Source organism: Peromyscus californicus, unplaced genomic scaffold (assembly GCF_007827085.1).
Source record: "Peromyscus californicus insignis strain IS unplaced genomic scaffold, ASM782708v3 Scaffold_15__1_contigs__length_86483966, whole genome shotgun sequence".
Lineage (NCBI taxonomy): Eukaryota > Metazoa > Chordata > Mammalia > Rodentia > Cricetidae > Peromyscus > Peromyscus californicus.
Genome location: NW_026294447.1, coordinates 30,215,031 through 30,240,379, shown reverse-complemented (window position 1 = coordinate 30,240,379; position 25,349 = coordinate 30,215,031). Strand labels below are relative to the sequence as shown.

The window sequence follows — 25,349 nt, the reverse complement described above, 5'->3', positions numbered from 1 at the left end:
GGGAATCTATGCCGCAGTGGGGAGGGTGGCAGAAAGAGTTTAAGAACCAGAGGTGATGGTGAATAACTTCAAGGAAGTTGTGCTTTCCCGACACAAAGTAGCATATAGAAACTTACAGAGATTGTGACAACATGCACAAGACCTACATAAACTCAAACCCGACAAAATGCCAGCATGGAAGAAAGGAGGTGGACATGAAGCTCCACCCTCTAAATGAGGAGTTATTAGCATAGGAGTGCCACTGTGCTAGGAGAGAGAATGTCAGTTTCTTCGAAGAAGTGACACATAGTATATATACCACAATCAAGTAAACGCCCCCCATTCAAGACAGACAGACACTCACAGACAGAGAGGAGAGAAAGAGAGAGAAGGAGAGAGAGAGAGAGAGAGAGAGAGAGAGAGAGAGAGAGAGAGAGAGAGAGAGAGAGAGAAATCACAAACACGAAGTTGTGTGGGTAGTGAATTGGGCAAAGATCTGAGATGAGTTGGGGAAGGCATACAAGTATATGATGAAAATGCTTTGTATGAGATTCTCAAATAATACATAAAACATTTTTTAAGTTATGGTAATTTTACATCTAAAATTTTAACAATACTACTTTTAAAAAATGACTTCTTGACTTCCTTTAGAAAACAAAGTAACTTTCCTTATTTCACAAGATTAGCCCTGACTTTTGCCATAATCCATAGCAGACTCCCAATCCCACACACTGGCAGTCTCTATCACTAGAAATTGTACTTTCTACTGGTTTCTATGACAGCTCTCTGTAACACACACCATTTCAGCTTATGACTGCTCAGACCTCCCTTCCTTTAGATCTCTACCACACTGAAAACCAGCAACCACAGACAGGCACCCATGGCTTCCTCCCTTCTTCAGCCACATGATACTAGGCTATTTTGTAAACATAAGCAGCTAGTGTGCCCAAGGGTTCTTCCCTTAATTTCCTCTCCTGCTTAATCTCAAGATTTACTCTTTCAACCTCTTTCTTCAAAAACAAATGCTCTATCCTGTAAGATGATGTGTTCCTGATCAAGCTTGAAAAAGTATCAGCCCTCCCTCTCCAGATACTCTATATGTCACTTTGCATATTTCCCACATTGTCTTATTATTACCTACTCACTGGTTATTGTCTGTCCCTTTTTCATAAAAATAAAAACAACAGAATAGAGCAGCAGCAGTCTTGATTCATGCCAGACAGACAAATATTTGTTGAACAAATAAATCATGAGAGATTTCTCACAAACACTTCTTCTCTGGTGAGTTCAGAAGGACTAGCCAAATTTGAACAAGAAGAAGTTATATAGGAGCTACAGTTTCAGGAAGGAAAAAGTCCAAGGAAAATTATAAAGAGGACACAAGAAAAATATGTTATTGCTCTCGACTGTGCACTGGACAAACTGCCATGTTGAATTTGGAGAGGTCTGAAGGACAGTGGGTGGGGTTGTTTGAAGTGGATTTAATTCAGAAGGTTTTTTCTTAACTATTCCCTAATATGCATATAGTCCCTTTCTAGTTATGCATTCAAAAAATCTTCAAATAATCTTTTCAAGTAAATATTTGTACTCAATTTCAACAGACTTGGAGAGAAATTTGAAAAAAAAAACATTGCCAGTTTTATGCCATTAATAACTAGTATTAATAATCTAAGCATGGTAACTAATTGATCCATTTCAATAACATTTAAAACTAATCTAAGATCAAATATGCATGGAGAAAAAGACACACTGGGTCAGTATAATCAGTCATGTGACACTGATAGTAGACTTCTCTGACGCAAAATGACCACCACACAATAAGCTGTGTTTTCCAAAACAAACATAATATTACCCAACAAAATGCCATGGAAATGAATGTGCAACATGAGAACCTTGCCTTATTTTCCCCAGTGTTTACCCATGCACATGTTTTGAGTGTGGGAATAAAAATGTAGGGCAGTAACCTCATCTAAAAATGTCAGAGAAGCCATCTTCAAAAGGAGATGCTTAAAAATCCTGTTGAATAAAATTGAGGAGATGAAACAAAGATAGAACTTTAGGAAAGGGGAAAAGGAAAAGCTAAGACACTGAAAAATGTACTAGCTCAGAATGTTTAGACACCCTCAGATATTTCAGTGATGCTTGAACAAGATGGTGTTAACCACACTGTTCAATTAGTAAATCATATTCAGAGAATAAAATGGTGGGTGTTTTTCAATCTAAATAAGCTCAAAAGACCTTTGAATATGTGAGAAAGTGAGCAGAAGGAAAACAATGGAATTATTTTATAAATGAGCTATATCAAACTCTTCCACGGCCATAAAGCAGCATGGAAGCATAGCCACAAATAAGTGAGCATGAAACTGATTGTTGAGTAAAACCCCAGGCTCTGTTTTGAATAGATTGTCTAATATAAGACACAACCATAAAGCAATATGTTTTGACTAATGGGGAGTATCATTCAAATATATTTTCATCTTTGCACTTGAGGCCCTACAGTCTATATTATGTAAACAGAATGAACAGAGGAAAAACCCACACCTAATGAAGAACTGCAGAAAGTTGCTTCAATAAATTAGTAGACACACAGCATCTTTAACATCCTGTAACCCCTCTCTCGTTCTCTCTCTCTCTCTCTCTCTCTCTCTCTCTCTCTCTCTCTCTCTCTCTCTCTCTCTCTCTCTCTCTGCATGTGTGTAGTGTGGGGGAAGTGGGATGAAGAGACTAGCTTCACAAATGAATTGCAGTAGCTCACACATTTAATGGGAATTCACAAGTCAAAACAGCAGCCTCATACAAGCTCTAATCCAATATGTGCTATCTCTAAACCACAGAGAACACAGGATGGCAAAGACCCAGAAGAAGCCTTATGTGTGGAATCCTAACCCACACTGGGAAGAGCACCTATCTCTCCTATAATAGCGTAACAGTTCTAAAATGTGCAGAGCCAGACGCAATATTTGTAATTAATAATTCATCATATTTTAAAAATCTTTCCCCTACTAATTTTTCCTCCTAACAAATCCAGCAAGCATATCTTTCTCATTTGCTGCTGTAACTTCAGATCCTAACACTGTGTATGATGTGGGCAAATGTTCCCAGTAAACATGTATTAAGTGAATGTATCAATTTGTAAAAGATACAAAATGTGATGACCTAAGAAGAGATCCAGGCTGGAGAGATGACTTTTCTCCTGTGTCTTCTCTGACAAATGGTTTCCTGGGGAGCATATAGGATTTTATAAGGAGAAAAGAAACTTGACATTTCAGTCAATACAGGAACTAAGAGCTGATATTACAGAAAGCCGTAACCCTTACAGAGCAGTTTCTGTCAAGAATTTGAGCCAAATGTTACATGAGCAGTGAGGAAAAGGAAACCAGAAAAAATTAGCTGAGCAATTTATAGATTACTTTTCGGTAAAAACATCAAATGATAACACAGGGAAAAATGATGTTTCTATTTGCAATAAAATTAATTTCTAATATATAATATTCTTTATGATCAGTTGTATAAATGGAAACCAAGTACATTTCATTGTTTTTCCCACAAGAGGAAATAATTTTATGAAATTTCCAGGGGCATAGGTCTCAACCTTATGTTCTCTAGTTAAGTTTCTGAAATGAGAAGATTAGCTAAGTAGCAAAATTGTTACTACAAACAAGTTGAATATTGAATTAGTCATTTAGAAAGTTAACTTGACTAACATATATCCACTTAAATATCAGTGTAGGTAATGGGATATAAATTGATGCCCAGATCCTTTTATTTCTACCCATTTGTCACTGAAAACACAATGTATATTTAGAGTAAAGTGAAATTGAAATTTCATTTCTAAAATTAGGATTTAATGAAGATGATGTTATGTAACTGTTAGAATCAAATGTGGAGATGTTGATAAATAAGGATCTGATAAAAATAATAACACTCAGCAAATGGAAGAAGAACTGATAATTCTTCAGAGGAACGGTCTTGATCATCTGAGACATGTCCTTAGGACACCACAGTCACTCCCCTAGGAAACTTGGACCAGACCAGACAAAAACTACTCTTACCTGCTCTTTTTGCAATGTCCCTGGGGTGATGTGTAGACTCATGGTTGCCCAAGATGCTGAGAACAAGTGAAATTAAGGGCACAGCTCTGAACAAGACATCTATATAAACCACCACCCCTAAAGCTAATGAAAAACTGCAAATGAGGGAGCTGGAAGTATGTAAGTGACAGAAGAGAGGGAAAGTAGCTGAGAAAGACACCGTCATTAACTAACAACAGTTGTAGTTACCTACACCGAGCCCACACAAGACTGGTCCTGTTCACAATCAGTCATGGGAGGGGTAGGAGCTCATGGGGCCCTACCTCCCCCTACAGCAGTATTGGCTACTAATAAGTTCTCCAAGTGTAACCAGTCATTGTCTTTAGTTGTTCACTACTGAACCCAGGTTCCAATGAGCTTCAAACTCACTGTCCAACAGAGAGAACTGGCCTAGGTAAACTCAGTGGTTCACAAAATGAAACAAAGCAAGAATGAGATTCGGGATGCAGATAAGCCAAGATGGGAGAAAGCAGATGTTGACAGTTATCAGTATGAATCATGTATTTGTGAAACAGTCAAATAGCACTTTTTTTAACATTTTATGATTTATCTTTTGTGTATGAGTGTGTGTGAGCATGGATGTGAGTACAGATTCTATGCATACAATGCCTTGAGCTGAAGATACATATAACTGTGAGCTGCCTGCATGGGTGGTGGGAATCAAATTCTGGTCCTCTTCAAGGTCAGGATGTGCACTTAACCATTGAACAATCTCTTCAGCACCCCCCAAACACATTTAATTAATAAAAATTAAATTAGCTTGAGAATTTTAAAACATTTTATAGATTTTTGTTGCCTTTGTTTTCCTTTTCATTGCTATTTATTTTTCTAAAAACTAACTTTCTGAGGAATGGGGATGGGCACTAGTAGCAGACAGGTATGCAGATTCTCTTAGAAAAGAAAACAGAGCTTTCTGGAATTAATTGGTAGTGATGGTTTCACAGCTTTGTAGTTTTCTTGAGCACCAAGAAATGGTACATTTAACAGGATGACATATATAGTAATGGGAATTATATCTCTGTTAAGAACTATGACATAAATGTGAAGGATACATTATTTTTAGTTCTTCTATGAAAGGACTGAGGAAATCTCTCATTGGCACATGATTCTCTTGCATGTATGAAGACTGGAGTTCAATGATGGGTACCACCAATAAAAATACTACATATTAAGTGTGAAATTTTTTGGAAATGATAATTCTTATCTAGAAGTATATTTTAAAAAGTAAAACTTAAAAGTTTTTATTGTAGGAGTGCATATAGGTGTAGCGATGTTTTTCATTTATTATGAAAAAAGTTTAATATGAAAAAAATCTTGATTTCAGCTGTTCTAGGGGTGAATGTGCACATCTGTAATCCCAGGACTAGGGAAGCAGAGGCAGAGACAGGAGACTCTCTGTGGTTTTGGATCAGCCAGTTTTAAAAACTGAATTTCAGGCTAGCCAGGGCTACATAGTAAGACCCTGTCTCAAATATAGATAAATAGATAGATAGATAGATAGATAGATAGATAGATATAGATATGAATAAATAAATAGCTTATTTGTTCAGTTACATCCACATTTTTTAAAAAAAAATCTGTTAATGTTTATTATTTTAATCAGATTTCAAGATTGGTCACTTGTACGGCTTGTTTATTTTCTTCATTTGGTTTCTTTGTGAATATCAATTAATTTGAATACATAGTTGATTTTATTGCATTACAATAAATTTTTTAAGTGTTTGTGTTTTAGTGTAATGGTCTCCTCTTCCATCTGAATGGTAAATGCTGCTAAAGCCAAGTGTACAGATAAATCCTTCCTGACTTCTGTCTCTGAGAACATGAAGCTGTGAGCTAAGAGTCTAGCATGAAACATATTTTATTATGGAAGTCAAAAACATGATTAAATCCTAGAATACATTCAGTGTTCAGATTTTACAGGCCATTCTCCTCCAGTTCCTACCCTAATCAAATCTCTACATAGAGAAAAAGCTTGAAAGAATGAATCCTGTTGGCATTTTAAGATCTTTTGAGGACTAAAGCATGGGCTTTGTGTTTTTGCAGGATTGGGAAATTTTTACTAAGAGTGCATTGGTAAATATCTTTGACATTGTAGTTGGCATGTAAATATGTAATGTATATTAGCCTTTCTTGGTTACTGAGAGATACACATTTTTATTTAATATATGATCCTATCTATGAAAATACACATGAACCTTTTATTACTATTAATTATTAAATAAACAAGTTAGCATGTTACAAAGGACAAAAGTTTCAAAATTATAAAAGAGAAAATTGTCACCTCACCTTCCCATCACAGACAGAAGCGTCATCTACTTTTCTCAGTGTTTGTTCCCTGCCATACATATGCATTAATACATATCTCCCTATGTATGGTACAGTGATTGAAAAAAAATGCTTCATTTAACAAACAAAGCAACAGCTAGAATTAATACATGTGGGGATTTTGAAAAACTATATCTGTGTTTGAGTTTGTAGTTAAGTGGCATATATAAAAAGTAATCAAGCATACCACTGTATTAGTACATGGAACTAAAATGTAATGCAGGTTCTGGTACCCGGGTGGCAGTGGCATACACCTTTAATCCCAGCACTTGGAAGGCAGAGCCAGGTGGAGCTCTATGAGTTTGAGGCCAGCCTCATCTACAGAGTGAGATCCAGGACAGGCACCAAAACTACACAGAGAAACCCTGTCTCAAAAAATAAACAAACAAACAAAAAAAGAGGATTCACGTGGGTTTTAATAATAAATATCTGTCATTGCTGCAACAAACTGTATCAGGAAATAAAAAGAAACAGTGTCTTGATTGTCTTGCCTTATACCAGTTTTACATTTTAATTGCACTCATATTTCATAAGAGATCATACATTATTTAACAGTTGTGTGTTTATCTTCATGTTGGTTCAGAGAGGTATTGAGGAGGTAGAATTATGGAAGGTTCCTTCTTGTTATTTTTTAGTAAAAGAATTCTATACTTATTAAAAAATTTTGTTAAGAATCCAGCTCTACATTCTGCATTGGAAGGCAGTTGGTGGCGGCCTTGGAAGAGAATGATATAGTGTGGTTTACCAATATTTGGTGTAATATAATGTGTTGAATTATATATTAATAACAAGCTCCCAAACCATCAAGAAGGAAATGATTCCTAGACCTGTTCATATAAAATATTTTGAGGTACAATGTCTTGAAGTTTAGACACGCAAATTTTGAAATAATGTCTCCTACTTTAGTATTGTGCAGAAATCATATGTTCTACTAGATAAGCACACTTTGGAATATTGTTCCTTTTAAGGGTAACCTTAAATATTATGTTCATAATCTTTTTTTTTTTAATTAATGCACATTGAAACTTAAGTCTTTGGTTTTTTTTCTGCAGTTAATTCTGTTAAGGAAATATCATTGCTATTATTTAACTAAAACGAACAACACATTGCTCATACCTGTGAGCAAGGAGGATGTGCTGTAATTGATATCATCATTTATAATCTATTCTAGATGATTCTTCAGAGAAGAAAAACATTGAGCAGGAAGGTTTTCAGCAAAAATAGAATATATCAAGTATTATAAAAATAGCTTTCTCCTCCCTGTCTTTTTCAATTTGGGTAGAATAATCACAGCATGATTCTACACAGGCTTCACAAAGTCCTCTTAGGGACTCACATTATATTGAGGTAACTCTGAGCTACTGCATGTATAACCAGTACTAGGTTACAGCAATATTCTGTTTAAACGGTGATTGAATTCTCAATTACTCTGTACCACTGTCTTAAACTGTAACTTGAGGAAGGCTTCTTTCTAAACCATAGTGAGAAAACAGAGAAGCAAGAAAGCAAATCTTATCTTCTCTCATGTCATTTTATTTTACAGTTCACACAAAGGATTTATAATTTCACTAATCCTCTCCTTTAAAAATTTTATTTGGAGTATAATTATCAAATGTTTTTTTTTCTTTTTATCCATTTCAACCTGAAAATTTTTATGATAATACCTTCTTAAATAGCCTAATTTATATTTAATAGAATTTTGCTATGTAATCCAAGTAGGTAACCTTGACTGTCTGTCTTTGAACTCACAGTTCTTTTGCCTCAGCCCCCTGAGTGCTGGGATTTCAGGTATGTGCCACCACATCTGCCTTTTGTTAAAAAAAAAATTAAATACCAGTGATCAGTTGTCAGTTTAGTATTAAATGACACAACTTTAGGGACGTGCTTATTTATTATAATTATAGTGTGTTTGGCCTTCAGTGGCTAGAAGACAAATCTATTTGATCCAGTCCTCTTCTTGCACCTTTATGTGAGTTCTAAGGATGGATCTCAGGTGGTCATCCCATCATCATTTTGTGTAGCCAAGGTTTTACCCATTGAGCCATCCCATTGGCTGCATAAGTTCTTACAATGCATACTGCTTTGTAACAATTGTCATGACTAAGGCATGGATATCTGGAGGTATATTAGTAGACTAGAAAACACTGTTTAGTTACAGTTGTTGCCTTCATGCTTTACACTAAACTCCCCCATTTGCCTTCATTCACCTTGGTTTGAACTCCTCAGCTTGTGCCATCACATAGGTTTGGACTTCCCTCGTTTCCAGAAATTCAACAGGAAGTGATTGCTTATCCCTGTTTAAACCTTACTTGCTATTGTCACCTATGATCTTAAAATTAAATGATAGTAGAAAATCAAGACAAAGCTTGATAAGAAAATAAGATTCTTCTTTAACTGAAAGTTGTAGGACTCCCAGAAATGAGTAAATCAAAATGAAGAGTTTTATGCTCCAGAATCATTAGAAATAAATTATGATAATGAAACAACGTTCATCTGATCTCTGTTTTACAAAGAGGAAAAGACCTGATCTACAGTTTTTAAAATCATGTTTAAGTTCAGGCATTGCCATTTTCTCTTCTATAATTTCATTTAAATTTATTTCATAAATAATTAAAAGTTTTATACATACTACCTTTTAGCTTAGAATTTATTCATAAACTTTTTAAAGTGGTATTATTATAAACATACTGTTTATGCACATCAGATATTTATTACAACTGTGTATTTGAGGAAAAAATATCTGAATGTGTATGTGTGTGAATTCATAGTATATAGAGAGATGTATGTACATATATATTGACAGCTTTCCTCTGTTCTATAAATGCTGTGGAAGTTTGAATAGCAATGGCCTTCAGCTGGGTGGTGGTGGTGCCTGCCTTTAATCCCAGTACTAGGGAGGCAGAAGAAAGCCAATCTCTGTGAGTTCGAGGGCAACCTGGTCTACAGAGTAAGTTCCAGGACAATGAGAGCTACACAAAGAAACCCCGTCTCTAGATAGATAGATAGATAGATAGATAGATGGATGGATAGATAGATAAATGGGATTGCTCTCATATACTCATAGTTAAATGCTTAGGAAGTGACATTAGGAGGTGTGGTCCTGTTGAAGTAGGTACGACCTTGTTGGAGGAAGTATATCACTGGGGTGGGCTTTGGGGTTTCGAAGGCCCAAGCCTGGCTCAGTGGCTCCCTCTTCCTGCTTCCTGCTGATCCTGATGTAGAACTCTCAGCTCCTCTCCAGCACCATGTATGCCTGTGCATCACCATGCTCCCCATCATAATAATGGACTAAATAATTAAAGGTTTTCCTTTATAAGAGTTGCTATGCTCATGGTGTCTCCTCACAACAATATAAACCCTAAGACAAAATAGTAAGATGAAGTAGATGAAAGAAAAGTAGGTAGATGATCGATCGCTATATGAATAAGTTCTTAGTGTACGGACATATCAGGGCAAAGGGCGGCTTAACAAATAACGAAGATGTTAGTTAACTTCTCAATGAAACCAAACATAAAATTTACTTGTAATAAAATTTAATTAATGCTATTCATCTCCAAGGTTTTGCAATAAGATTGACTTGATAAATTTCAATTTGCTTCTCTAAAATAACAGAATTTGCTACAGAATCTTAAATCAGGCAAATGCTTACCATCAAAGCAAAATATTAGCATTTGGCCAAAGCTTCACTGGGTTTTGAATTTCACATGTAGATAGAGGAATAACCTTTCACAGAAAATAATTTTGAAAAAAAAAGGAAGAAAGAAAAGAAAAGAAGAAGCAGGGATGGGAGGTGAAAAGGAAATAAGGAGGGCTGGGAAATCTGTCTGCTGTATCTTGACTCCTTCCTGTGGTTACAGCAAACTTGGGTCACAGAATTAGGGATGACTACGACATTGGTGAGGACTGTTGGGAGGTAACTTCTTGCATTTTTATGTCACCCCCCCTTCTTTCCTTCCCCTCTCCTTTCTCCTTCTGCCTTTGTATGCTGTGGTGATGTAAAGCTGATGTGTCCCAGCTTTCCCATCTCAGAGAGGAATCACCCAGAGCAAAGCCAGCTCAAAGGCTGGATCTTGCTTTTCAACACTTCCAAAGCTAAGTCAGACACTGCTGTAAGACACCCCTGACATTGGTGAGCACCAGGAAATTCCTTTAATACTTGACCAATACCAGATGGGCTTTCCTCTTGCTGCTAAATGAGTCATATTAGCCTAGGTCCTGAAAACTCTTGTGCTGTGGAACCATGGTTACTTACCCTGGATCCCAATGAGCTTAGACCTATTGTTGGGCCCTGACTCCAGTTCCTTGAGTAGCTGTTGCCTTGCTTGCTGAACTTGATCAGATGTCTTCCCTAATTCCCTGCGGGTTTCATTCCTCCTAAACAGGAGGTTCCTTGTTTGTGTATCCTGCATATGGGTGTAATGCTAGAATGTAAAACATCTGTAGCGAACGTTTGCCCTCCCAGGTTCTTCCTCTGTGCTGTAAGCCTGTATTTAAGGCCTCTTCCCTCCTTCAATAAAGGGCATTCTACTGAGATGAATGCCCTGCTGTGCTGTCTTGTCTCTAGGGTAGCAGTGAGGGCGCTACAACCTATCACCTTCCTCTACCTCTTTTTGTGCTCTCATCTACAGGTCTGAATATCTCTCTGGTCATTTCATTGTAAATGTAGTAAATTGTAAGTCGATATAATTATTTGATAGAAACAATTAGACAAAGTGAGCGATAAGTCCAAATACATTCAATTCATGTGGATTCTTCCTGTCTAAGATGCATCATGGACCTCACTACTTACTGTGCTAGCCATGAAGCCACTCTGATCACGTGCTTGGAGTCAGTTTGAGAGGGCTGGCAGTTCCTATTCCAAATTATTAGTGTCATTTCACAAATGCCATGTGAAAAGAGACAAACTTCAAAAGCACAGTGAATTTAACTCCCTTCCTCTCCCTAAGTACCTCTAGTTTTTCAATCCAGCTTCGAATCCCTTGAACCTTGCTACTCCTCTCCCCACTGCTCCTGCCCTCCCAAACACGTGGTCCCCTTTGGCTTTTCTGATTTCTGCAGATACTCCAGGGACCACAATCACTTCTGAAGACTTGGAGCTTGGGGGGATGCATGGGAGGGATTGACCAAAGGAAAAGAGATGGTAAAGATGATGAAACTATCATTTAAAGAAAATAAAAATATTCACATATTACTTCCTTGTGTCTTGTTGTTGTTTAACTTTGGAAGGAAGGGGTTTATTTCAGTTTGTACATCACAGTCCAAGATAGGGGCAGATCACGTGTGTGTGTGTGTGTGTGTGTGTGTGTGTGTGTGTGTGTGTGTGTGTGTGTGTGTATACTCCTTCAACCAAAAGGTTACGAATATCAGCATTAAATGTAAACATCAACATATTCACAGTGATTACAAAATGAAGCTCACTTCTTTCTGTCATAGCTAAGTTTTTATGCTTTACAACCACTTTCTAAAGTCGGTATTTTAAAAAGTTTTTGGCATGCATGTGACTGTCAATTCAGTTAGTCAATCAGTACAGCCAGAAGACACATTTTCCAGCAAGACTGGTATGTTTCGCTGAAATTCTCAGTCTTCCTTTCCAATTCATTTTAACCTCCTTCCTGACTTGAACAGAGATACTTCATCGGTAATTATTTACTCCATATTTTTAAGATATAATGCTATAAATAACTTCTGAGATGAAAGAAACTTTATTTTCCTAACTTTACTGGATAAATTCAAGCATTAATTACACATGTTGATTCATCACTTTCATGTCACTGAATATGAAACTTACATATCCACATGACTACTCAGATAAGAATTTCAGCTTTCAATGAAAGACATCCCAAGCAAAAGCAGAGTTTTCAGAGACAAGTTAGCATGACAGCAAAGTTATCTTGTTTCTCTAAAATACAGTCCATTTTCCTGAATTATGGAAGAATAGAAGTTATTTATTTCTTTACAATTCACTGAACAATAGCTGAGGAGCCCCATGGTACTGGACTGAGCCCTCTGGATAGGTAAGACAGTTGTTTGGCTTGAACTGTATAGGGGGCCCCCAGGCACTGGGATCGGAACCTGTCTCTAATGTGTGAGCTGGGTTTTTTTTGGAACCTAGTGCCTATGGTGAGATACTTTGCAAGGCCTTGGTGCAGGAAGGAGGCACTCCTACCTGCCTCAACTGAATGTGCCAGCACCAGGCTCTGCAGACTCCCCATGGGAGACCTTGCCTTGGAGAAGATGGGAATGGGGGGATGGGTTGGAGGGGGAAGACAGGGGATGGGAGGAGGGAGGACAGGAGAATCTGTGGTTGGTATGTAAAATGAATAGAAAATCTCTTAATAAAAACAAAATTTATTAAAAAAAAATAATTCACTTAACAAGAGGGTCATATTTTCCTCAAAAACAATGGCCTTTCCTGAAGCACCTTACTGTTTTAATTATGCCTGTAATTGTATACATATGTTTTCTTTCTCCACAAAAGATTCCATGAACTACTTCAAATCCATAAACAGCCCATCAATAGTGAATGTCTTTAGCTCATCTGACCATGCCCTGAGAACCACAAACTACTCTAGGTCGCTTTTAAATTTTTATCCCACCTGACTTAACAATAGTTAATTACTCCACATCTATACAATCCTTGCATTTAAAGTGTTTTTAAAAAACAAAGCTATATATTAAATTTGGAATGTAAAACATTGCTTGATATTATCCTAAAAGGATCTTTCTTTCGTAAGTTTTGTCAAGAAAGGTGGGACACTTGCAACAAGCTGTTACTCAAGCCAAATATCACAGGCTGAGCTGTTAAGTAGAACTGCGCTTCCTCTTCAGTTCAGTGAATGTGTGATGCATATGAAGATATTTATATTTATTGTGTATATAAAATAATAAATTTCTTATAATATAATATTAATAATAATTGGTGATTCTATTCATTTATGGGGGAACTAGTGTGTGAAATGCATAGAATTAATTCTTTTCCTTCCAAGCCTTTAAGGTGCATAACAGTATTAGTCCCCTTCTACAGATGAAGAAACTAATCCATATGATTCTACAAAATAAGTTTGTATATATATTGACACATGAAATACATAGAATATGCACTTTACTATTTTAGAACTCACTAGAAGAAATGACAAATAACCAAATTAACATAATTTATCTAATATTAAACTTCAAAACCACAGTAAGAAGTAATAGAGAATGTAATAGAATATTCCATATTCAGTATAATCAAAAATTTTTCAAATTTATAATTAAAATATGTCATTGAAAGAAAAAACATTCATATGAAATGTAATTTCATGCATTTCTTTACAAACATATCTCTTTTACCAAGAGGGGACAAAAGATTTACTATGACAATACTCATTTTAATATGTAAAGTTCATACAAAGTAAATTATAGCAATTATTATAAAATAATTTTATTCGGACTTTTCTATGACCTAGACTCCATAGCTTATTGTATGTCTAAATTATGATAATTCTAGGTAGAATAGTTTGATATGTTAATGACAGCATTGTTAAATAACTTTAAATAATGAAGCATTCATAATCCCAGCATAAATTGCCCAATCTAAATTTAATTTACTAAGGAAGTGAATATAGAATATGAATTATTGAAGCAAAATTAGAAGAAAAAATGAAATCATGTAATTTTGACAATGACAAAATGTCACACTGGAGTAAATCAAGCCCAAATGCAATATGGAGAGGCTCACATGTCCCTAGGTATTATGTTAATGGTGGAAAACTCAGGCATAAGAAGATGACCTTTGTCATGGGAACTTGAAATTTTCTAATGCTAGCAAATTCTAAATCCCCTAATAGATAACCATTAAGCCATTGAAAGACATACAAATATAAAATTTGGCAGTTTATGAAATTATATAAAAAGCAAAGGAAATAAAGAATTTGGTGTATATTTGAAATATGGCCTCATCTAAGAAGGAGGTTGGAGCACATATATATATATAATAACTGTTACCAAACTATCATGAGAGGTAGGATACAGGGGAAATCCCAGGTATAGAAGCTTTAGCACCTTCTTTTTTTTTTACGCACCTTCTTTAGAATCGGAAGTACTTAGCTTTGAATTCTGACCTTCTCATCTATCAGCTGCATACTGTAGCCATCTAAAATGAAATGCTCTGAGTTTCAGTTTGAAGGCCTAAAAAATGGAGATGCTCACAATGAAGCTGTAAGTCTACTGTATAAGTGGAAGTAAAAATCAACAGCAACTGATGTAGGCTACCTTCTCAGAAGAAGATGAACAAGTTGATAAGACCATGTGATGATGCTGTCATCTATGATATCATATCTAAGAAATGTTGGTATCTTTCATTGATTCCCTTGTAAGACACAAGACAGGGAAGAGCATGCGTTATGTCAGAGGAAGCCTTAAGACTTAGTCTGAGGCTCTCATACCAACAATTATACTATTTTCTTAATAAATTCTCATTTGTGAGTTAAAAAGTGAAACTGATGGACTGAAAAATACATTCATAAAGGCAAAATGAATCAAAGAAAAATCTTATAGTTAAGGCAGAAGCGAAAGAAAAAAATTAGTGTAAATTGCTCAAAGCATGCAATGGACTGGCTGGCCCCTGAGGACCCTTTCCAATTACTAACATATACAATGGAGACAGGGAGTCATTAAGGAAAGATTAATGATATTTACCCTTGATGTGTCAATTTTGATAACTATTTGCATTCTCTATTATATGTAAGGCTTAAAAAAATCATTTTAAGCATAATGCCCCCAAAGAATAGCAAGGAAAATTTCGGTTCATAGTCATTATCTAAAGACTGGTTCTTTAAGGACACCAGGAAAAGGGGAGATTTACTATATCTTTCTTCCTTCAACCTCTCTCACCTTGTTAGAAAACAATTAATTTCATAAGGAAGCTGCGGAGGCTGCTTGGAGCTTAGATGCTGATTTTGTTTTAAAAAGAACATGCAAACAAAATTAATTAATATTCTAGAAATAAACCATCTAGGTCTGGCAGTAAATTAAAAGGCAAAGACGAGATTAGCAACATGACTGTTTTTGGACTTTCTCCATGAAAGACAGTTTACTGTTGCTCTACACTGGTTTTCCCACATGAGCATCTACGCCATATTGACTGTGTCTTAAGAGAGACAATGGTTGAGAGTTTTCATGCTTGTATTAAATAACAAATAAATAATTATTAAAGAGTATAAAGGACATGATTGTAGTCATTTTTGTAGATCTCAGAAAGCCCTTGATACATCCAGTTAAACAACTTAAGAGTGAGTAATTTACATTTCTTTTTTCTTTTAAGATTTATTTATTTTTATGCACATTGGTGTTTTACCTGCATGTATATCTATGTAGGGGTGCCAGATGCTCTGGAACTGGAGTCACAGAGAGTTATCAGCTGCCATGTAGGTGTTGGGAATTGAACCTAGGTCCTCTGGAAGAGTACCAGTGCTCTTAACTACTGAGCCATCTCTCCAGCCCAAAGTATTTTTAGTTGTTGTTGGTTTTTGTTTTGTTTTGTTCTGTTTTTTTTTTTAAGACAGGGTTTCTTTGTGTACCCTTGCCTGGCCTTGAACTCGTGGAGATCATCCTACCTCTGCCTCCCAAGTGCTAGGATTAAAGGTGTGCACCACCACCCACCGCTCAGCTACGTTTCTTGTGTTTCTCTGTTTCATTGTTTTGTACGGTCCTCATGAAGAACACCATCACAATCTGTAGGGGGGAAGGTAGGAAACATTTAAGTAACTTGACCATTATGAGTAAAGCATGTAAATGGAGCATTGAGGAAGTAATCTCAGGTTACTAGAGTCTAAACTCAGAAGAAGAGTATGTTTCATCTCATGACCATCTTAGAGGTATGTGTAAAGGGGCTCTAAGGCTCTATTCCAGTTCAGGTGGAAGAAAGGTACATGAGTGCAAGACTGGCTTCACTTTTTTTGTGCCCAAGTCAAAAGCGGAAATGATGGTCATACTGACATCTGCATTATTTGTTGGCGTTGGTTCTGTGCTTCAGTGAAATGTGGAACAGACAAACCAGAATTCATCCCAAGCATCTGTTCAGACAGTGAGTCTAACATTACTGAGCATAAAATGTAAAAAGGTTAACAAAAATCAAATAAAATTGCCCCTAACTCGTGTGTGTATAAGCAAGGAAATTATGGGTTGAGGGTCTGAAGTAATTCAACTCTAATACTCCAAGGTACCATTATCAGTAATAAGGCCTTCCATATATGATAATACCTCCCCCTATGCCAAAATTTTATATCAATGAAAAGCATGACATTATGGCATACTTAACAGAAATATAGAATAATCACTTTCAGTAAAGTGATTTTGAAGTTATTAAAGGCACAGGAAGTTAGCCAAAGAGAAAGTCGGCAGGGAAACTTCAATCTCTTTTAAAGAGCATGTCAAGAAAATTAGAAGTTTCATAGTTCTGTGTCCATTGTGTGTCAAAACATATTTCAGTGGTAAAGTGTTTGAGTAGGTCATTCACTGACCAAGTAGATCAGTTCCTAGAGCCTAACGTTTCCTAAACCTGGGCAAATCGCCTGTTTTCCATCTTCTGCTTGGCCTCAGGATATATTGACCATAGTTCTCCTGGTCATCGTAACCTTATAGTTTTATTATTCCAATCATAGGATTTAAAGCTTTCCCCTTACCTTTATTGTTCCTTCCTTAGGCTCATTATAACTAAGGATGAGAAGATCACAATCACAATGAAGACACCTAAGTTCCCAATGTATGGTAACACTGAAGCTGCTAGATAGTTCTAGCCTACAGTCATACTAGCTCATTTTGTGAGGACAGTGAGGTTCAGAGAGGTTAAATGGCTTACATTTTAGGTTGGACAGGGCTAAACATTAAATACAAAAACTCAAATTTCATCTTGATAACTACTGTATAAAACCAAACCCTCCAGAACACAGCTTTGATTTCCCAATCGTCTCCCTCATAACTACTACAAAATATACTTAAAAGAGGCCCAAATATCAGTTAATTAATAAATGTATCTCAAACTTATGTGTTTATAGCTTTCATGTTATTAAGACACTGTGTTCACATGGTCACAATACATTGTGCTTTATGATTGTCTCCCATAATTCCTATAAATAGCATGACATTTTCAGTTTTAAATTAGATGTAATTGTATTGAACAGGACATAGCAAATTAAAAGATCTGTGACTATTAGTGTTATGAGGATATATCTCCATGTATAATAAAGCAACAGTGTTGATATATAAATTAAAAGCATTTTAATGTTGCACATGCATACATACAGACAAAATACTCTTATGTAAAAATTAAAGTAACTCAAATACAAAAAATAAAGAAGTTTGCTATACTGTGTACATGAACACTTAATTAAAACATTCAATATTTTGAACAAAATTATTTTTAAGTAAATTTTCATGACTGTGGTTTTTATGATATAGACACATTTTCACTAATATTTCATAAACATGTTGCTATTTTATGTTTATTAGTAATATACATCAATAATTTTATATTTCCCAATACCCAAAAATCTGACTCTAATAAAAGTCTTTGTAGAGTATAATTTCTTCCCCTTTGCATGATATGTTCAAAGTCTTCCAAGTTCTCTTGATATTGTTTGAATGAATAAATTTATTATGTTTCTTTAAATATAGCAGATGTGTTAAATTGTTAAAATTGTTTCTAATGAAAATATTTTCTTTCAACTAATGAAAAAATCCAGTGAGAAAAATACTTCATTTCATACCACTGAGAGTTAACTTTAATGTAGTTAATATGCTTCTAATAGTTTAATATGAATATCCTGTAGTTTTGGAGGTGATGTCACTGAGGTCCAGGAAAACCTATTTCAAGATAGGAAATAAGGCTGACTGTGAGCTCAACAGCAGAGTGTGTGCCTAGCATGAGGAAAGCCTTCTTTGATTTGGAGAAGTCAAAAGAAAATTGTATCTAGAGAATAAGTAAAATGTTCCTTTCTGGGCTGTTAGCACTTGCTCTATGGAGCTGAAAAGATCAAAGGGAACTAGATGAAGATAAGCAACATTGTTTGGCTTCTGTTCCTGTTTAAATATATTAGTTGTGATAGAGAATATCTTGAAACAGACTTACTTTTTTTCAAACATTTTGTAAAAATTTTGAAACTTTTCCCAACATTTGCTAAAAGCATCTGAACTTTAATCATCTATCTTATTATGTCCTTTCTAGGGCCCTTTATGTAGTAAAATCTAAAAATAGATCCAATTTTCTTTCCAAATACTGCAATCATGCTTCACAGGGACTGTAACATTAATTCTAAGAAACTCCATTGAAATCTGCAATGTGTTATGTAACTCACAATGTGTGTGTGTGTGTGTGTGTGTGTGTGTGTGTGTGTGTGTGTGTGTATGTTTGTATGTATGTATACTCAATCTACCAAGAAGATTCAAATGAGTATAAGATTTAACATGTGATATATTTCTTTTCTATGAATATACTTTCTAGAAAGGAAAAATTTGATCACTTGGCACTTTTCTATATAACCTTGGGAATTCCTGTGTAACAAGGTAATTTCCCACATAACCTAGTAGGTTAAGAAATATGAACTATCAGTTTCAGACAAATATTACAAATAATTTTTGTAGCTTAAATACTGAAGGCTGTTCATGCACTTTACTTGGCATCAATTCACTGATAGTACATTTATATAACCATGTAATTACATTGTAATTTTCAATCACTTGTTACCTATCATTCATAATTACTGTTAGATTGTCATATAACTTAGCAAAAAGCCTTCTATTAGATCAGTATCTACCAGAATGCTATGATTTTTTTACAGATTTTAAATATAGCATTAACTATTTCCAAATAAAATTATTCTGTTTCCTCTTTACTTGTTGAGGTCTTCATAGTACTGTACAATTTAGGAAGATGGAGTATAATAAAAGATGCTTTACCTCTAGATAAAATAATTTCTATAATTACAAACATAAGAGCTTTTAATTTCACCATGCATACACCAAAGAATATAAAACTTTTATTTCCTTAGGTTCTAAAATTGAAGGGTGACACGTGAATATGAATGTGAGCTACAGAAATTGAATAAATGGGTCTATTCTTGCGACTTAACTGTGCACATGTGTCACTGGAATGATTTACCAAAATCTGTTAGTCCTGTGTCTTAAAGAGTAACACTCATATGTAGGAGGCCTACATTTTAATCTTTACTCTTCCATGAAACATAAAGCTTAGAATTATTTGTATGGTACCAAAAAAAAACAAAAAACAAAAAAACAAAAAAACTAAAGAAACCATGAAAAAAATGCCAGCATGTTCCATTTCTAACTAAACAAAATCATTAGAAAAAGACAACAGGTTAACTAGTTAATTCTTTAAAAATTTTCAAGTGACTTTTCTTCTTTCAATATTGGCAAAGATGCTTTCAATGCTATGTATATGAATGAAGACCTGAATAGTTGTTGTGGAGTAGCTTCACTGATGGACAGGAAGAGAGTTAGATTGTTGCAAGTATCTCATCCTTACGATATACCAGCACAGCAAGCGAGTCAGCAGAAAGCTTGGTCCTAATTTCACCAGCTAGAAAACTCAGCAAAACCACCAAGCCACAAGTGCTTCAAACAGCTTCAATGGGCAAAGAAAAAATGATATTCCTTCGAGAAGATGGAGGGGGGTGTAACATGGGACTGTGGATAAATACCAAATGCACTAGAGCATAGTGCTTTAACACCAAGAATCTATTGACATGCATGAGAGAAAAAAATAATAGTTAAAAAAATTTAAAAAAAGAATAAGGGTGGGGCAATTCTTCTTCAGATAACTATGTCTCTTCTATTTCTCTGGAGGAAAAAGAAAGATATTACCTTTGACTGGTGTCAGGGAAAGATAAACATTGATGAACTCTTCCCTAAACAAACTAGTACATGAATCTCATATCAAAGCTGAAATATGTGAGTGTATTCATGTATACATTACATTTTTGAATTTTAAAAAAAGAGAGATATGTGAAACACAGAATACAGGTCTTGTTCAAGGTCATTCTTTTCAAACTGGAAAAGGGAATCACTAAAAGACATCATCTAGAAGAAGAAAATCTAGTGTCAACTCCTTTCAACCTGACTCTGCTCCTGGATGTTTCCTGTTATTTTCCTTTTAGGAATGACTAGGAAAAGATTTGTCAAGGAGGAGATCCCTGCTGGGAAGTTTCCTATCAATTTCTTCACCCCCCCAGCTATCAGGAACACCTCTGCCTAGGGATAATGTCTAAAAAGGGGGATAGAACCTCATCTCCAACCCAGCTTTAGCTAGCCTGCCTTCTTTCTTTCCTTCTTTCTTTCTCTCTCTCTCTCTCTCTCTCTCTCTCTCTCTCTCTCTCTCTCTCTCTCTTTCCTTCCTTCCTTCCTTCCTTCCTTCCTTCCTTCCCTCCTTCCTTCCTTCCAGCTGCTAGAAGATCTATTTCCTTATGACATTTAACCTAGCTCCAGTCCTACAGAGGAATGACCTTTTTAAACCTGAATCACACTACAATGTATGTTCAAGCTGAGGATTTAAATTCTGGTTTATGGATTTGTCGGCCTACCCTGATGATGGGTGCACAAAGATAAGAACTGACGTGCAAAAGATGAAATCCACAGTGAGAAAAGGCCAAAGGGAAGTGAAACCCGGGTAGGAAAACATTTATTTTCCCAGCACCAACATTCTTCAGCAGAATTTTTATTTTTCTTAGTCATCTTCTGGATATGTCTGAGCTATTTGCTTACAAAATTATGAGATGTTTACCATGTAAGTCAGCTTTGTATGTTGGATGTTCTGAGTGATAGATTTCAAATAAATTCACTAAAAGAAAAGATTTGGGGGAAGTTATCTTTAATTCCTTCAAATCTTGTTTTTTTGTTTGTTTATTTTGTTTTGTTTTCTGTTGTTTGTTTGGTGTTTTATTTTCCTCTCTATCTTTTTGAATGTGGGCAATGAGATTTTTTTTTTCTCCCCAGTCTCCAGATAGTGGAGCATGGATTTCCTTACTGTCAGAGTTGAGTTAGTCTCTATATCCTTTCTCTGCGTTGAAGTTAATCACTAAACCTGCCTGAAAAGTCTGAAAAGTCCTAGACTTTATGTCTGAGTATAAAGTGGAAGACTAGTTGATTTTATATGCTTTGTTTTAATTGAAGGCAAAATAAAGCTGCAAATGACCGGATGGAATCTAGGAGAGCATGAGAAAAAAAGAAACAGTGATCTAGGAAATACACACTTAGCTTATCAAGGTTTCAATCCTGATAAAGCATGCAGTGTTTGAATGTCAAACAATTTTTGTAGCCAGCTTTCATTACATATTTTTGAATAAATACTCATGCGCGCGGGGGGGGGGGGGGGGGGTAGTGGGGAGGGAGGCTGTAGTCATAATAGGCGGTCAAACACCAACGCCCTACTCATCTCCCATTTCTCTTCCCTTAGACCCGGGCAGCCACCACCGCTACAATGCGCCCCACTGTCTGCCAGAGTGCCTGCTGAGCTCTCCAGCCCCGCCCCAAGTAGTGTCAAAGCAGACCTGCCAGCTGCAGCGGTGGAGCCCAGCCCCCAAAGCCCTCTGCATACATGGCCTTGTAGCACCACCACCCTGCCAGGGCTGCACCAGCAGCCGAATCGAGACTCTAGAGCAGGACTTGGGGACATCAGCGCGCAGGGACAACTAGAGCAGCTTCCCATTAGCTTGTAATCTGCAAATGCCATCATATGGATATCTATAGAAACGAAGGGAATACAAGGCAACCAGGCAGTCTCCATATACTTCCGAAACAGCTTTAGCAAACAGAAGACACCACCCCACACTCTGCTCCACCTCCATCAGTCTGTTCCTGTCTCTGCCTCCTAGATCGGTGAATTGGGGACCCACCAGGCCAAACCTCAGTGGCAGTGGCGTGCTGCCAGCAGGCAGCTCCTAAAGGCGGGAGACAAAACCAGCACTCCTCAGCTGAATTTTTCAGACCATCTTCACTATGGAATTAAACATTGATGAGACTACTTTGGAAGTGCTTTATGTTGTTAATTCAAATGCCCTCGAGAAAGAAGTGAATTTTTCTGTAGGGAATAGGCAACTGTGGTGATGGGGAGGAGAAAATGAACAATGTGCAAAGATAAGGGGCACTGGAAGTTAACTAAATTTGTTCTGCCTCCTCCAATGAAGGGAATCTCCATTTTCACATATCAGATCCAATATGCTAATTAGGCAGTCTCAAATTCAACCTGGTTTTAAATCAAAGCACTGGAAGGAATTTTCAAAATACCTATTGTACACAAACAGCAAACAGGGAACACAAGCTTCTGTCCACCTCTCTGATAAAGCAGAGGGGCCAGGGCTGATGTTGTCACCGGGGCTGGGGCTGGGTGGTGGCTATTGGTTTTTGGCCTCCTTCTCCCAGACATAAAAACGACTTCTTGCATCCATCTATTCTGCTACATCAAACCAAACCCCGGCAGTTAAACACCTCGTCTCAATACACACCCATGACAAGGAATTCCTTTCCATACTAAGCAAGTCCCAAGAAAACTCCATTTCACATCAAAGTCTCCAGATGCGTAATTCACAACTACTAAAAGGATCTGGCAAGATCGTACACAACAAGGGGAGGAAAACAACCAGGCACAAGAGATAGAAGGGTCAGGGGGAGGGAAAAAAAATCTTTGATAGATGTGGGGGGCGGGGAAACAAACACGGGATCTCACTCCAGTATCTGGAGGGTTGGATACCAAATGGTCCGCAACAACCATACCCTGAAGGAAACATGAACCATTCATCTCTGGCACCTTCAGACAGGTTCGACAAGCCTGTCCCTTTTCAAAAAGTATCTCCAGGCTTGATGTATTCATATATCTTTAGATTTCACTACCACACTACGTGCTTAGGTATAGGCTCACATTTTATGTACCAGGAACTGCATGTCCCCTCACTGAGCAAGCGCCCTTGGGTACCCAGCCCTTCCTAATGATTTTCAAAACATTAATAAGTAAAGTAGCCTGCAATGCAGATACGATGCTAGAAACAAGCCCTTAAGGAAAGTGGGTGAGGCAAGTAGTCCTTCATTGTTACCTGGTGCCTCTAGGGGGAAAGACGGTCATAGGAGGACTTTCTGCCTGCAGGTAAGATCCAGGCAAGGTGGCTCCAGGTGGCTTTCACGGCTGATCTGGGGTCTCGCTCATCACTTCGCTGCCCTTTGCCATAGCTCAGCACCCGCATCCTAGGGAGTCAGAGAGGTGGCTCCTGCCACTGCCGCCGCTGCCCGCAGGTCGCGCTGGGTGGGGAATCAGCGCAAATCGCCCCATGAAACCGATGGATCCGCGCCCGGGGAGCCGGCAGAAGCAGGGCGGCCGCGCACACACACACACACACAGACACGCTCACACACACTCACACATTCTCAGCCGGGCGCGCGCGCACTCACATTTGCACAAGCACTCCCAGCACCGCATCCGGAGGGAGAAACAGTACCAGTCCTTCTCAAGATCCGCTCCCGAAGCTCACCAGCCCACCGGCAAAGAGAGCAGTCGCTTTCTCACATAGCCCTTGATCACGTTTCCTTCAAGTTCTCCTGCAGCCCAAATCCTTGGAATTCAAAAGCTGGTGACATTTCGCTGGGGAGTAAAGGAGTCCTGGAAGGGCTATGGAAGTGTCGGGGGTTCGTTAAGCAGTTTGAAAAGCAATCCTCATTACCTTGTTTATACAGTAAACCAGGTGGAAGTGCCGAAGTTTGGGCTTCAAATGTCGTGGACAGACACGTTCATATTCTTCTGACCAAAACGGGAAAGTCAAGATGCAGGGAAATAAGACAGCTGCAAGACCCTCTCTTGACCTTGCGATGTACCTGGAAGCTGGTTAATACAGCTACTTCCCAAGCCTCTGGATTAAGTGATCCATACACCTGGCTCCACAGCCCAGCAGTCGCCCGGAATCCAGTCAGGAAAACGGGTCTGGGCGTCCTCCGCGCTCTGAGAGAACCTGGGCATGGAGGGGCATCTCTGAGTTAACACATTTGCTTCTGGGCAGTTGGAAAAAAAGACTGTCAAATGCATCCGATAGGCGCGCACACATACACACGCGCACAAACACACACATACACACACGCAGCTAGCTGGAAAGCGGTTTACAAAACACTAGAGAAACACCAAGATGACTTGAAAAGGTGGAAAACATCCAGGTTCGTGCCGGAAAACGGAAGGGCCAGACGGGAGATTCCGAAAGTCTTCTCAGGTCTTTCAATATTCATATTTCTATTCCTCTCCCCTCTTTCTATTTCTCGTTTCCAGAATGTTTCGTGGATCTGCCCCACCCCCGTGCAGTTGCGCCTTTTTTTTTTTTCCTGGTATAACCGACCATGCAACATGAATTACATGGGTGGTTTTGGGCTCACAGCTCCCCAAAGTCAAGAATCCCAAGGACCAGCTAGCTGAGAAGCCATTCACATCTTCCAGGGAAGAAGAAAAGCACACGCGCACACTCGCGTGCACGCACACACGCGCACACACACACACACACACACACACACACACACACACACACACACACACACACACAGGGTTCAGGCCGCTCTGCACACGCTCACCGCCTCCCTGCGCCGCTGCACACAGCGCGGTGGGCGCCCCTCCCGCTGGCCCAGGCTCTGGGGCGAGTCCACAGCTCAGGCGCGTGGCGGGAAGCTAGGGTCCCGGTTCGCAGCCGCCGCCCCGGCAGGCCTGGGAGAGCCGCTTCCCAGTGCTGTGCGAGCGGGCAACGCCAGCCAGCCGCCTGGCCCGGAGGAGCTGCGCTCGGCGCTGCAGCATGGAGGCGGCGGCGGCGGCGGCGGCGGCGGCGGGCGCGCGGCCGTGAGCCCGTCCCTAGCTGCAGTGACGAGAACGGCCGCACCTCCCAGACCCCTAGAATCAGGCGACACCCCAAGCCGGCGCCGCCGAGCTTTCGGCCTTGGTGA

General features: G+C 38.1%; 1 protein-coding gene across 5 annotated transcripts in view; it reads right to left on the bottom strand.

Annotated features, from left to right (window-relative positions):
• Nucleotides 1-23,638, bottom strand: part of Lrfn5 (leucine rich repeat and fibronectin type III domain containing 5) — a 292,776-nt gene extending 269,138 nt beyond the window's left edge. For all 5 annotated transcript variants that reach the window (XR_008218326.1, XM_052738593.1, XM_052738592.1 and 2 more), the window contains exon 1: nt 23,477-23,638. The gene's annotated coding sequence lies outside the window, so the exon portion shown is untranslated. The remainder of the gene's footprint in view (nt 1-23,476) is intronic.
• Nucleotides 23,639-25,349: the final 1,711 nt, after the last annotated feature.